This window comes from Haliotis rufescens, unplaced genomic scaffold (assembly GCF_023055435.1).
Source record: "Haliotis rufescens isolate VD_foot unplaced genomic scaffold, xgHalRufe1.0.p SCAF_62, whole genome shotgun sequence".
Taxonomy (NCBI): domain Eukaryota; kingdom Metazoa; phylum Mollusca; class Gastropoda; order Lepetellida; family Haliotidae; genus Haliotis; species Haliotis rufescens.
The window spans coordinates 1,878,937-1,891,552 of record NW_025964353.1 but is presented as its reverse complement, the minus strand read 5'-3'; the positions used below and the strand labels follow the sequence as shown (position 1 = coordinate 1,891,552).

General features: G+C 39.6%; 1 protein-coding gene across 3 annotated transcripts in view; it reads left to right on the top strand.

Annotated features, from left to right (window-relative positions):
- LOC124110817 overlaps positions 1–12,616 on the top strand; it is a 51,669-nt gene that overhangs the window by 406 nt on the left and 38,647 nt on the right. The window contains exon 1 of one of the 3 annotated variants that reach the window (XM_046470246.2): positions 644–777. The exons of 1 other annotated variant lie outside the window; for it this stretch is intronic. The gene's annotated coding sequence lies outside the window, so the exon portion shown is untranslated. Of the gene's footprint in view, positions 1–643; positions 778–12,616 lie in introns of those variants that run through there. One more of the 3 variants, XM_046470244.2, reaches the window with a different exon arrangement.

The window sequence follows — 12,616 nt, the reverse complement described above, 5'->3', positions numbered from 1 at the left end:
ACATTACATTTAGTTTAGCTTTTAAAATTATTGACCTTTAATGTGTGCGCGGAAACCGTACCTATAAACCCCCAGCTAGCTATAGATTTTACCACACTGGCGAATATCTTATGAGCAATACAAACAAATGCAACATCTGGGGCCGATGAATTAGATAAACGAAATGTACTTAATTCAAATAGTTATACAGTTCAATGATGTCGTTAAACTTCAGATAACTGAATGTGCATAGCCTCAGTTCTCGACATTGAGCACGCTTGGTGGTAAATACAACTAAGTATCAACCTTAGACAACAACAGGGCAACCCACCTTCCTCATTTCATTCATTAGTCAAAGTATATATTATTCATCTTGAAATGTAGGTGTTGGTAGATAAATTGCCTGCCAACTAATGGTTGATTGTCATGCACTCCAAATGACATTTTCAGAATCTAAACTCTGTCACCAAAGCTAAAATTTCTTCAGTTACTGATTAGAATGTTTATTAAGGGATAGTGCCCAATGAGGAGAAATCTGCAATCAGCTGATGCGGTTGTGTAGCTGGATTCTCTCCATGCGCTGACATGGCGGGCTTAACATGGTTACTTCTGAATCAATATTTTCCGTCAATAATTGCGCGGAGAGCTTGCAATGAACAAACTCCCCCCTTTAAACCCCGTTTATAGCTGACAGCCGGACCTCACTGTAGCTCCCGTCGTTGTTAAACGTCGTGCATTCACGAGAAGAAGGACTTGGATAGACCCACGAATCTACTTGAACCAGGGCCTGTGCATAAGGTAGGAGTTGCAGCAGCGGTTAAGTCACTAACGATCGTATATATATTGGGAGTTCCCGATAACCCCTCTTTTCGACCAAACACCTTCTATTGTTCTCCGACAGCATTGAAAGGTTGCACGAGTGGTCTCACTCGAACCCAGGTCCTTTATAACAATTATAGAGTACCGTTAATGTTAAGACATACCCCTCCGTGACTGATAACATTCAGTTTGGATAATGGCAAAATGTGCAGATAAAGAGAAGGATCTGGCACTCTGATAAATGCATTTTTTTCTGAATCATCTATTTTAAACATGACTCATCCACGTCTTGCAACGAAGATGGGCCCTTTGTTTAGCGAGGATAACGCCCATCTGTTCTTTTGTTCTGGTGATGCGTGTTTCGGTGGAACTCTGTATGGCACTGAAGTATATCTAATATGCATACACAGAGTAGCCAGTGAGAATTGATTGTGTAGATTACCTTGGAGAACAGTCATCCCCGTTTTGTATGTTGTAATGGTTTAATGTATGTTTAATATATATGTAACAATTCATAATTCATTGCAACCGAAGTATCTACACACAAAATGGTTATCCACGATGTCATTAAAAAATGTCATGTAGATAACCGGTTTAAGAGACCAATTAAAGCCAAAGGACTCCACAGACACATTTCACTCGGTATCTTGTGAAGATTCCACAGCATAAGCATTGCTACTAGTGAGTGAGTGAGTTGGGTTTAACGCCGCTTTTAACAGAATTCCAGTTATATCGCGGCGTGTCAGCTTAATGTGGGAGGAAAGCCCGAAGTGATGCAGGTCTCAGACGTTTACCACTTCGGTGAAACCCACGAGCACGGGTATGGTGCTGACAAACCTAGAAACATAATCGGGGCGAACCGGGATTCGAACCCACAATCATAGGTTTCTGGCGTACCCAAGGGACGCAACTCTGTACAGCGAATCGCGGCGCCTTAGACGACTGGGCCACCCATGCCCCCCATTGCTACTAAGAAACTCTTCAATTAAAGTATTTATTGATGTATTGTGTAAATTAGAACAATCTGTTTTAGCGTCAAATTCCGTTTAGGTAGGCAGGTTGAGATTTTTTCATTGATTCATTACCTATTTAATCACCTGTTTTACCATTCATAGAATCTATATATTGTCGTAGTACCCGTGTAGGTACTGTCGGAACATGTTGAGTGATGACTGGAGAACATGTGTATTATGTGCGGAATGTGGACCGCTCATCGTTATAAGCTCGGCTACAATCTAAGCCCTACTGTAAGACAGATGCCAGATGTCAGGTGATCGCCAGGCCGGTCTAGACCTGGGGCAGGATGCTGGGACCATCAGAGGTACATAGCGTTATCAGTGAACATGCCCAGCATCCTCGTTTCATGAATGACTTGCTCGGTACAGGATCAGGTGGAATAAATACCGTATTGCCCACGATAAGATTTACTCAGTGTGTTTAAGTGCATAAGCCCAATACCGGAGTAGTCCTGTGCCATGACTGTGGAATTTATATTTTTAAGGGTTTTTTTTACTACAAGCCTAGGCAAGTCTAGATCAAACTAACCAAGTCCACATATGAAAGCAGCAGAAGAGGAAATGTTCTTTCGGAGAAAAAAATATATGATTATCTTAACGATGTTTTCATTGACTAAGTGTTAGTCTAAATACCAAAGGAACTAGATTAGAAATGTCCATTTCATGACTATTTGTATTTATTGTGCATAATAAGACCTAATCAAGAGAACGATAACCTAAATCAAATGTCATCGAGGCATCAAGCCACAAAGGTAGGGGTAGATGACAGATTACCTGGGATGTTGGAAATAACGACGTATATCATTAGAATAGGTATTGTATCTATTATTACGCCCTATGAAATAGGATGCAAATTTCATCTCCAAGAACAGGGTAGGTCATTAATAAGGTATCCCCTTTGATACACAAGTATTATATATTCACTTCAAGTCGGTAGATCTCTTCACTACCATATGGTAGGTGTTATTCTCTGTAAGGCGGTAGGCACTATCTCTTTACTGTCATATGGTAGGTGTTATTCTCTGTAAGGCGGTAGGCATTATCTCTTCACTACCATATGGTAGGTGTTATTCTCTGTAAGGCGGTAGGCATTATCTCTTCATTATCATATGGTAGGTGTTATTCTCTGTAAGGCGGTAGGCATTATCTCTTCACTACCATATGGTAGGTGTTATTCTCTGTAAGGCGGTAGGCATTATCTCTTTACTTTCATATGGTAGGTGTTATTCTCTGTAAGGCGGTAGGCATTATCTCTTCACTACTATATGGTAGGTCTTATTCTCTGTCAGGCGGTAGGCTTTATCTCTTTACTATCATATGGTAGGTGTTATTCTCTGCTCCAATTATGTTATATGGGGCTGAAATGTGGAGTTTTGAAAACTGCAAGGAAATAGAAAGTATCCATGTACTTGCTTGTAAACGTCTGCTAGGTGTTAAAACGTCTACTCCCAATCATGTTGTGCGAGGCGAGTGTGGAAGATACCCACTGTACATTTCTGCGTATAAACGCTGTATAAAATATTGGTGTAAACTTATGTCCCTACCAAATTCACGATATCCTAAGAAAGGTTATGATATGTTATTTCAGCTAGCCACACATGGTAAAACTAATTGGGCTACAAAAGTCAAAACGCTTTTATACAGCCTTGGATTTGGATATATATGGGAGAACCAATATGTTATTTGCCCCGAATCATTTATTTCCGAATGTGAAGATCGGTTAAAATTTGCTTACGAACAGGACTGGCATTGGTCTTTAGCAAATAGTTCTAAAATGTTCCATTATACACTTTTCAAAAATTCATTCAGTCTAGAGTTGTATTTGTCTGCTATCACTATCAACAAATTTCGTGTTGCACTAGCCCAGTTTCGCTGTAGCTCCCACACTCTCCATATTGAAACTGGTAGATACGTTAATACTCCACGAGAGCAGAGATTGTGCAATAGTTGCAACCAAAGATATGTCGAGAATGAATATCATTTTTTATTAATTTGTAACGCTTATGATGAACTTCGTCTTCAGTATTTACCACAGAAGTATTTTGTACATCCTACTCTTGCTAATTTCAATATGCTTATGGCAGTAAACAATGAAACTGTAATTAGAAATGTTGCAACTTTTATATACCATGCTATGAATGTTAGACTCCAAACACTAAGCCTATAAATGTTAATGATGGACCGAATATTGTACCATGGGCCGCTGGCCTACACATGTACATGAATAAAGAAATTATTATTCTCTGTAAGGCGGTAGGCATTACTCTTCATTATCATATGGTAGGTGTTATTCCCTCTATTGCTGTAGGCATTATCTCTTCATGATCTTTTGGTAGGTGTTATTCCCTCTATTGCTGTAGGCTTTATCTCTTCAGTATAATATGGTAGTTGTTATTCCCGGTAAGGCGTTTGGCATTATCTCTTTACTATCATACGGTAGGTGTTGTTCCCCCTATTGCTGTAGGCATTATCTCTTCATGATCTTTTGGTAGGTGTTATTCCCTCTATTGCTGTAGGCATTATCTCTTCATGATCTTTTGGTAGGTGTTATTCCCTCTATTGCTGTAGGCATTATCTCTTCATGATCTTTTGGTAGGTGTTATTCCCTCTATTGCTGTAGGCTTTATCTCTTCAGTATAATATGGTAGTTGTTATTCCCTGGAAGTTGGTTGGCATTATCTCTTTACTATCATACGGTAGGTGTTATTCCCTCTATTGCTGTAGGCATTATCTCTTCATGATCTTTTGGTAGGTGTTATTCCCTCTATTGCTGTAGGCTTTATCTCTTCAGTATAATATGGTAGTTGTTATTCCCGGTAAGGCGTTTGGCATTATCTCTTTACTATCATACGGTAGGTGTTATTCCCTCTATTGCTGTAGGCTTTATCTCTTCAGTATAATATGGTAGTTGTTATTCCCTGGAAGTTGGTTGGCATTATCTATTCACTGCAAGACGCGTGCGAAAACAATCCTTAAGTTGATACCTAGACATAGGCAGAACCAAGTGTGGATGTTAGCCTGTTGTTATTGCCAGGGAAGACCACTAATTACAGCTAGTTCAATGCATGGCCAGTCAGGTGGCAGGTGGCAGTGGTATAACCACTTTATCTCGCATCCCACACACCGTGTCCTATCTGGCTGCGGCTGTATCATTGATCTTTACAGTCCGCCAACACCGCGAACTAGCAATCTCTTCGCGACCTTGGCAGATAAACAATTAACCGTGTAGGTACTGATGCAGACAAACATACTCTGGGATGTAGGTGATACATTCATTGGTTTCCATGCCATTGTGTTGTATTGCTTGTCGTCATATATACAGGTTTTCTGTGGAATCATGTCAAATATATCGGCGCCATGTGATGTATTTCAATTATTGACTGAAAGTGCCCTTGTATTAAAATTATGCGATTATATATATATGCTTCAGGGCGTAAAGAGTGTCGGAATGAGACAGATTTCATTATGCGAATTGTCCATTCACATGATGTAATTATCGATAATTCCAGGTCATTCAAACGCAAAGTATGCTAGTGCATAAATAAGGTATGTATTGATAATATATAAACAGTATTGTCATAGTAACCGTGTGTTTTTTTCTCTTTGCTGTGTGGTTAGGGGATTACAGTGTTTCGTGAGTTTGTATGTAGCATTGATCACATTCATTTCGCATTCTAAACATGCCGAATTGACGAACAAACATCCCCACCCGATGGAATTGTATTTCGTGTACGTGGTACATGCGAGGTACAAACAGTGCCTAGGAGAGGAGACGGTCTGCATGAGCTCAATGGCAGAATGTCGATGCTCATTATTAAGGGGGAAACGATACACCGATATTCCGATGCATCGCGATACTTGACCCACGATACGATATACGATAAACGTAGGCCCATTTATCGATACGCCGCGATACGGAACGCAAATCTCAAGTACAGCGTTTCCTCGCTATTGTGCCTTTTAATAAACCGCTAACTTGGTTATAGCGCGCGGTAACGCATGGCTCCCAAAAACGTACTTACATTTTTAATAAGCTCAGGTTTTACACCGACAGATGTTTTTCCCCATCTCAAAAAACATTATCAGCTGATCCCCGCAAGCACATAACAATGGAAATACCAGTCAGCAAATCCGAACTGAAGTACGCAATTCAATACTATTATCATACTATCTTGTTATTAAAACGTGTTCATTGTATATCTGGACTTGTGTTTGTAATATATTTTAATAGTTTTTTTCAAAATTTCATTTTATATTGTTTTCATTAAGTTATGTGAAATCGTGTGTGAAGAGATGCAGCAACCACGGTCAGATTACCGCTTATGACGCATTGCAGCGAACTTTAGTTGCTAGAGAATGGATACATATATTAAAAATGCTATACTTTGACTCGTTAAAAGTCATATTTATAGCAATTTGGCTAATATATGTCAACATAACATTTTCGCAATCGAAATACCTGTCGCGGGGAAGTCCCTACGGTGACTGGTCAAATTGTTCCATGTGTAAAAATATCCTGCAACAGCAATCACCAGTACCAAAATGCTACACTTGTGGTTCTTATAATCTTAAATATATATAGTAAAAGCTGCAACTAAAGTAACACGATATTGGAATATATTATTCCTGATAAAACAATAATTTCAGATACAATTTCTTCGACCATTGCATCAAAATTCTTTTACGTTGTATCACTGGTGGAGCACATTTATTATTTTCTGGTGTTTGAACTTTGAATTGTTTTTAAGGAAAGTTAGAGAAAGTTCCACTTTGAAGCTGAACAACTTCAGTAGTCTTGTTATTATAAAATAATTTTGACTGTTCCAAAATCATGAAAGGTTCAATCTTGACATGCTTTAAGTCTTGTTTTTTTATCATTGCGTATCGAGATACGTATCGTATCGTGACCAGAATATCGAGATACGTATCGTATCGTGACCTTCCTGTATCGTTGCAGCCCTACTCATTATGTCAATCACTGGATTGTCTGGTCCAGACTCGATTATTTACAGATTGCCGTGTTATACCTGGATATTGCTGAGTGAGGCGTTAAACAGTAACAAACAAATAATGGTATAATGGTACTAGCATATGTCAAGCGAAAAGAAGAAGAGTTATCTCCCGCTTGGTGGCCTTAACCTACCTGATTGATTAGTTTTTGTTTCTGTTCAACAGAATCACTGCATTTGTCATATGGTGTTTCTAAACCCCTTAAGGTACTCGTGGCCCAGTCGCCGAGGAAGCTAAAATTCGATCTGCAAAGTTCCATCTATTTGGTGTGTGTTCATTATGATTATTGGTTTGTCAATGCCCAATCTGTGGTCGTCGGTTTCATCAAAGTGATAAACGTCTAGGACCTGCTTCACTTCCGGCTTTCCACCTACATGTTTCACCACAAAGACCTGCTTCACTTCCGGCTTTCCACCTACATGTTTCACCACAAAGACCTGCTTCACTTCCGGCTTTCCACCTACATATTTCACCACAAAGACCTGCTTCACTTCCGGCTTTCCACCTACATGTTTCACCACAAAGACCTGCTTCACTTCCGGCTTTCCACCTACATGTTTCACCACAAAGACCTGCTTCACTTCCGGCTTTCCACCTACATGTTTCACCACAAAGACCTGCTTCACTTCCGGCTTTCCACCTACATGTTTCACCACAAAGACCTGCTTCACTTCCGGCTTTCCACCTACATGTTTCACCACAAAGACCTGCTTCACTTCCGGCTTTCCACCTACATGTTTCACCACAAAGACCTGCTTCACTTCCGGCTTTCCACCTACATGTTTCACCACAAAGACCTGCTTCACTTCCGGCTTTCCACCTACATGTTTCACCACAAAGACCTGCTACACTTCCGGCTTTCCACCTACATATTTCACCACAAAGACCTGCTTCACTTCCGGCTTTCCACCTACATGTTTCACCACAAAGACCTGCTTCACTTCCGGCTTTCCACCTACATGTTTCACCACAAAGACCTGTTTCACTTCGGGCTTTCCATCTCCATGTTTCACCACAAAGACCTGCATCACTTCCGGCTTTCCACCTCCATGTTTCACCTCAAAGACCTGCTTCACTTCCGGCTTTCCACCTCCATGTTTCACCTCTGTATCACTTCAGGTGAACAAGTTCGAAAAATCGGGTTCAACATTACCATGCATGTCGTGCGATTCGCTTTCTCAAAGAAAATGGAAAGCAGGAAACGTTTGAAAATAAAGGTTTATCATGTTTGAATATCGTCTTATTATTTCGTAGGGAGTTCATCATGCGATCATCATGCGATCATCATGCGATCAAGATCAAAATTCCGATACCGTCGGATTTGTTTCAAAATCCACCTAAAGAGTTGCCCAATCCTTCACGTATTCGCACAATGCCAGGCTTTATGAGTCTCCTCTGTTAATATCATAGGTCCTTGGTAATTTGCTGACTATCATAAATTACGACTGTGCCTTTTGAAATAGACATATCATGCAGCTAAATAGACTCTTATGAGGACTTGCAGTTTATAATTCATGTACAAATTTATATTCAACTGATGAAGAAGTTGTACGAGAGTCGATGCTGTTCGATGTTCTTAAATGGACAAATGCACATGTCATATCCAATACGATATTGTAACCTATACTAATACTGCACGTGAAAGCGTAGAGAGCTCCTTACAGCGTGGTACCAATTACCAAAGTTTGTGCCGAATCGTGTTCTGACATAATCAATGAAAATGATGGTTTATGGCCCTCTCGCTCATACTACCAACCATTTAAAGTAGCATTAATAATCACCCGAAGCTACCACAAACCACGATCCGCAGAAGTCTCACAGTACCCACGTGAAATGATTGCAGCCATATTGTAAAGTTCTGTTACAACAGGACAGAGTCAATGAAGTCCATTCATTTGCGGCCAAGAACATACTTTGATCGATCCAGCCCTGGCCGACTTCTCCACCGTGCCCCAGAAATCCTACCCTGGCCCCTGGGGTTATTGGGAGGGCGGAGTGAAGTTCGGGGAGTTGTCGAGTCTGATCGAAATGGAAATACAGACCGAATTCAGAACGAGGCAGCATCTGCGACAACAACAAAAAACGATTATGAAACTGAATCTAAAGAAAAACTACAGTGGGCTTTGCTTAGATGGTACATGGCTAGTTACATATAGGTATGTGTCTGGAAAAAGTAGCTAAATGACCGCGTGAAGGAGTTTAAAGTTTATATTTTTCATATAGACTGTTTATCAAATTCGTTGTCAGTTGAGCGTGCTTGTTTTTTATCATGATCAATATTACCGCTGATGCCACTATTAACGAGTGATTCAAATTCTGAGCATTAATTTGTAACTATTAGATGGTGTCAAAACACCCCCACAGAAATGCTTACCTATTATATATATGTTACAATCGACCGAGGAAATAGTTTTCTGACAAGTTGTAAATAATATGATACACATTTGAGCATAAATACCCATGCATTCTAACTGTCCGTCCTGTAGCACATTGGCCAGGACCCACTTTACTTTACTGTTTACTTGCCATTTTTCATAAACATCGCATGAGTGGCAGGTAGAGCAGGATGTGCGTATTTGGCAAACACCTGGTATCATCACTGATTCTCAGTTATCCATTCACACAATTGTCATCACTGTGTTGCCTCCTACGCCCGGTGGAATCTGTTTCCGCAGACATTCGAGACTGATTATTCTCTCGCGTTAACGTTGTGAATTTCACTAAGCAATCGTTGCTGTATGAATATTCTAACTTTAATACCTTCATGCAGACTAAATGTCATTGCTATGGTTACTTTGTGCAAGATGGCCACATATGGATGGAAGTCGGTTCAGCATTCTTCATCGTCTTCAGGTAGTGCGTGTGGCCTGTCTAGTTAGTTATATGTGTATATATTCAACAGTCAGATATACATTGTATATATTCAACAGTCAGATATACATTGTATATATTCAACAGTCAGATATACATTGTATATATTCAAGTCAGATATACATTCCTTATATTCAACAGTCAGATATACATTCCTTATATTCATCAGTCAGATATACATTCCTTATATTCAACAGTCAGATATACATTTCTTATATTCAACAGTCAGATATACATTCCTTATATTCAACAGTCAGATACACTAGTATTTTCAGCAGTACGATATACATAGTATATATTCAGCAGTCCGATACGTATGTGTATTTCAGCTTTTAGATATTCATTGAAAATATTCAGCAGTCAGGTATACACATATATTCAGCAATCAGTTATAAACGTGTATATGTTAAGCAGTCAGCTATAAACGTATATATGTTCAACAGTCAGCTATAAACGTATATATGTTCAACAGTCAGCTATATACGTATATATGTTCAACAGTCAGCTATATACGTATATATGTTTAACAGTCAGCTATACGCGTATATATGTTCAGCAGTCAGCTATACACGTATATATGTTCAGCAGTCAGCTATACACGTATATATGTTCAGCAGTCAGCTATACACGTATATATGTTCAGCAGTCAGCTATATACGTATATGGGGCGGTCGGGTAGCCTATTGGTTAAAGCGTTCGCTCGTCACGCCGAAGACCCGGGTTCGATTGATACAATGTGTGAAGCCCATTTCTGGTGTCCCCCACCGTGATATTGCTGGAATCTTGCTAAAAGCGGCGTAAAATCATACTCACTCACTCATAAACGTATATATGTTCAGCAGTCACTATACACGTATATATGTTCAGCAGTCAGCTATACGCGTATATATGTTCAGCAGTCAGCTATACACGTATATATGTTCAGCAGTCAGCTATACACGTATATATGTTCAGCAGTCAGCTATACACGTATATATGTTCAGCAGTCAGCTATATACGTATATGGGGCGGTCGGGTAGCCTATTGGTTAAAGCGTTCGCTCGTCACGCCGAAGACCCGGGTTCGATTGGTACAATGTGTGAAGCCCATTTCTGGTGTCCCCCACCGTGATATTGCTGGAATCTTGCTAAAAGCGGCGTAAAACCATACTCACTCACTCATAAACGTATATATGTTCAGCAGTCACTATACACGTATATATGTTCAGCAGTCAGCTATACGCGTATATATGTTCAGCAGTCAGCTATACACGTATATATGTTCAGCAGTCAGCTATACACGTATATATGTTCAGCAGTCAGCTATACACGTATATATTTTTAAGCAGTCAGCTATACACGTATCTATGTTCAGCAGTCAGCTATACACGTGTATATGTTCAGCAGTCAGCTATACACGTCTATATGTTCAGCAGTCAGCTATACACGTGTATATGTTCAGCAGTCAGCTTTAAACGTGTATATGTTCAGCACTCAGATATACACGTATATATGTTCAGCAGTCAGCTATACACGTATATATGTTCAACAGTCAGCTTTAAACGTGTATATGTTCAGCAGTCAGCTATACACGTATATATGTTCAGCAGTCAGCTATACACGTGTATATGTTCAGCAGTCAGCTATACACGTATATATGTTCAGCAGTCAGCTATACACGTATATATGTTCAGCAGTCAGCTATACACGTGTATATGTTCAGCAGTCAGCTATACACGTATATATGTTCAGCAGTCAGCTATACACGTATATATGTTCAGCAGTCAGATATACACGTATATATGTTCAGCAGTCAGCTATACACGTATATATGTTCAGCAGTCAGCTATACACGTATATATGTTCAGCACTCAGATATACACGTATATATGTTCAGCAGTCAGCTATACACGTATATATGTTCAGCAGTCAGCTATACACGTATATATGTTCAGCAGTCAGCTATACACGTATATATGTTCAGCAGTCAGCTATACACGTATATATGTTCAGCAGTCAGCTATACACGTATCTATGTTCAGCAGTCAGCTATACACGTATATATGTTCAGCAGTCAGCTATATACGTATATATGTTCAGCAGTCAGCTTTAAACGTGTATATGTTCAGCACTCAGATATAAAGAGGTCCGCCAGGTGAAGTAGCCTACTTCTTGTCACAATGGATCAATTATTGAGGTGTTGGTGTTATTGATCTCACCTGCCTGCACCTACGGTAGTTTTCAGGACGTTCACGGCGATGTCTTTAGGGCACATTTTCCAGTTGCCGTGAAAGTCAATAATCACTTCAACGTAATGGACCGAACAACTTTTAACTATAAATGTTAATGCAATATCCATGTAAGTAATTCAATTGAGGTAAACAGCTTGTTGAGTGATTATGTATCATATATAAAAATCTAATTTGAAAAAAACACATGCATGATGTGTTCTTCATAGATTTGCATAAATATTGAAAATTCAATACTTAGAAATAGTTCAGTGTAGATGTGAATGTAGGAGAGGTAGATATAACAGACACAACGACGGATTGTTATATAGTCCATGCCAGCCTCTTGCAATTGGCTGATATGACATTTTTTAGATATTGATACCTCCTAAACGATGTCACTTATGTAAGGCGCGTTGTCTTGTGTCAGCATCGCTCACCCCGTACCTACTACATATTTAAGTGGTACACGCGATACAGACACGAGAAGACGGGTTACAAATACGAGGGTTCCATTTACATTTTCCTGTGGTCACTTTCAAAACTGATGAATATTGGACACTCATGATTAATCTCCGATGTTTTTGGATTCATGTTTTTACACATTGCACATATACCATATTTTGGCTTGATATATCCACAGAGGAAATTTACTTTCCCAAATTTACGCTTAGGACAACCATAGAGATTGATGTACAGACTACGGTTCATGTTG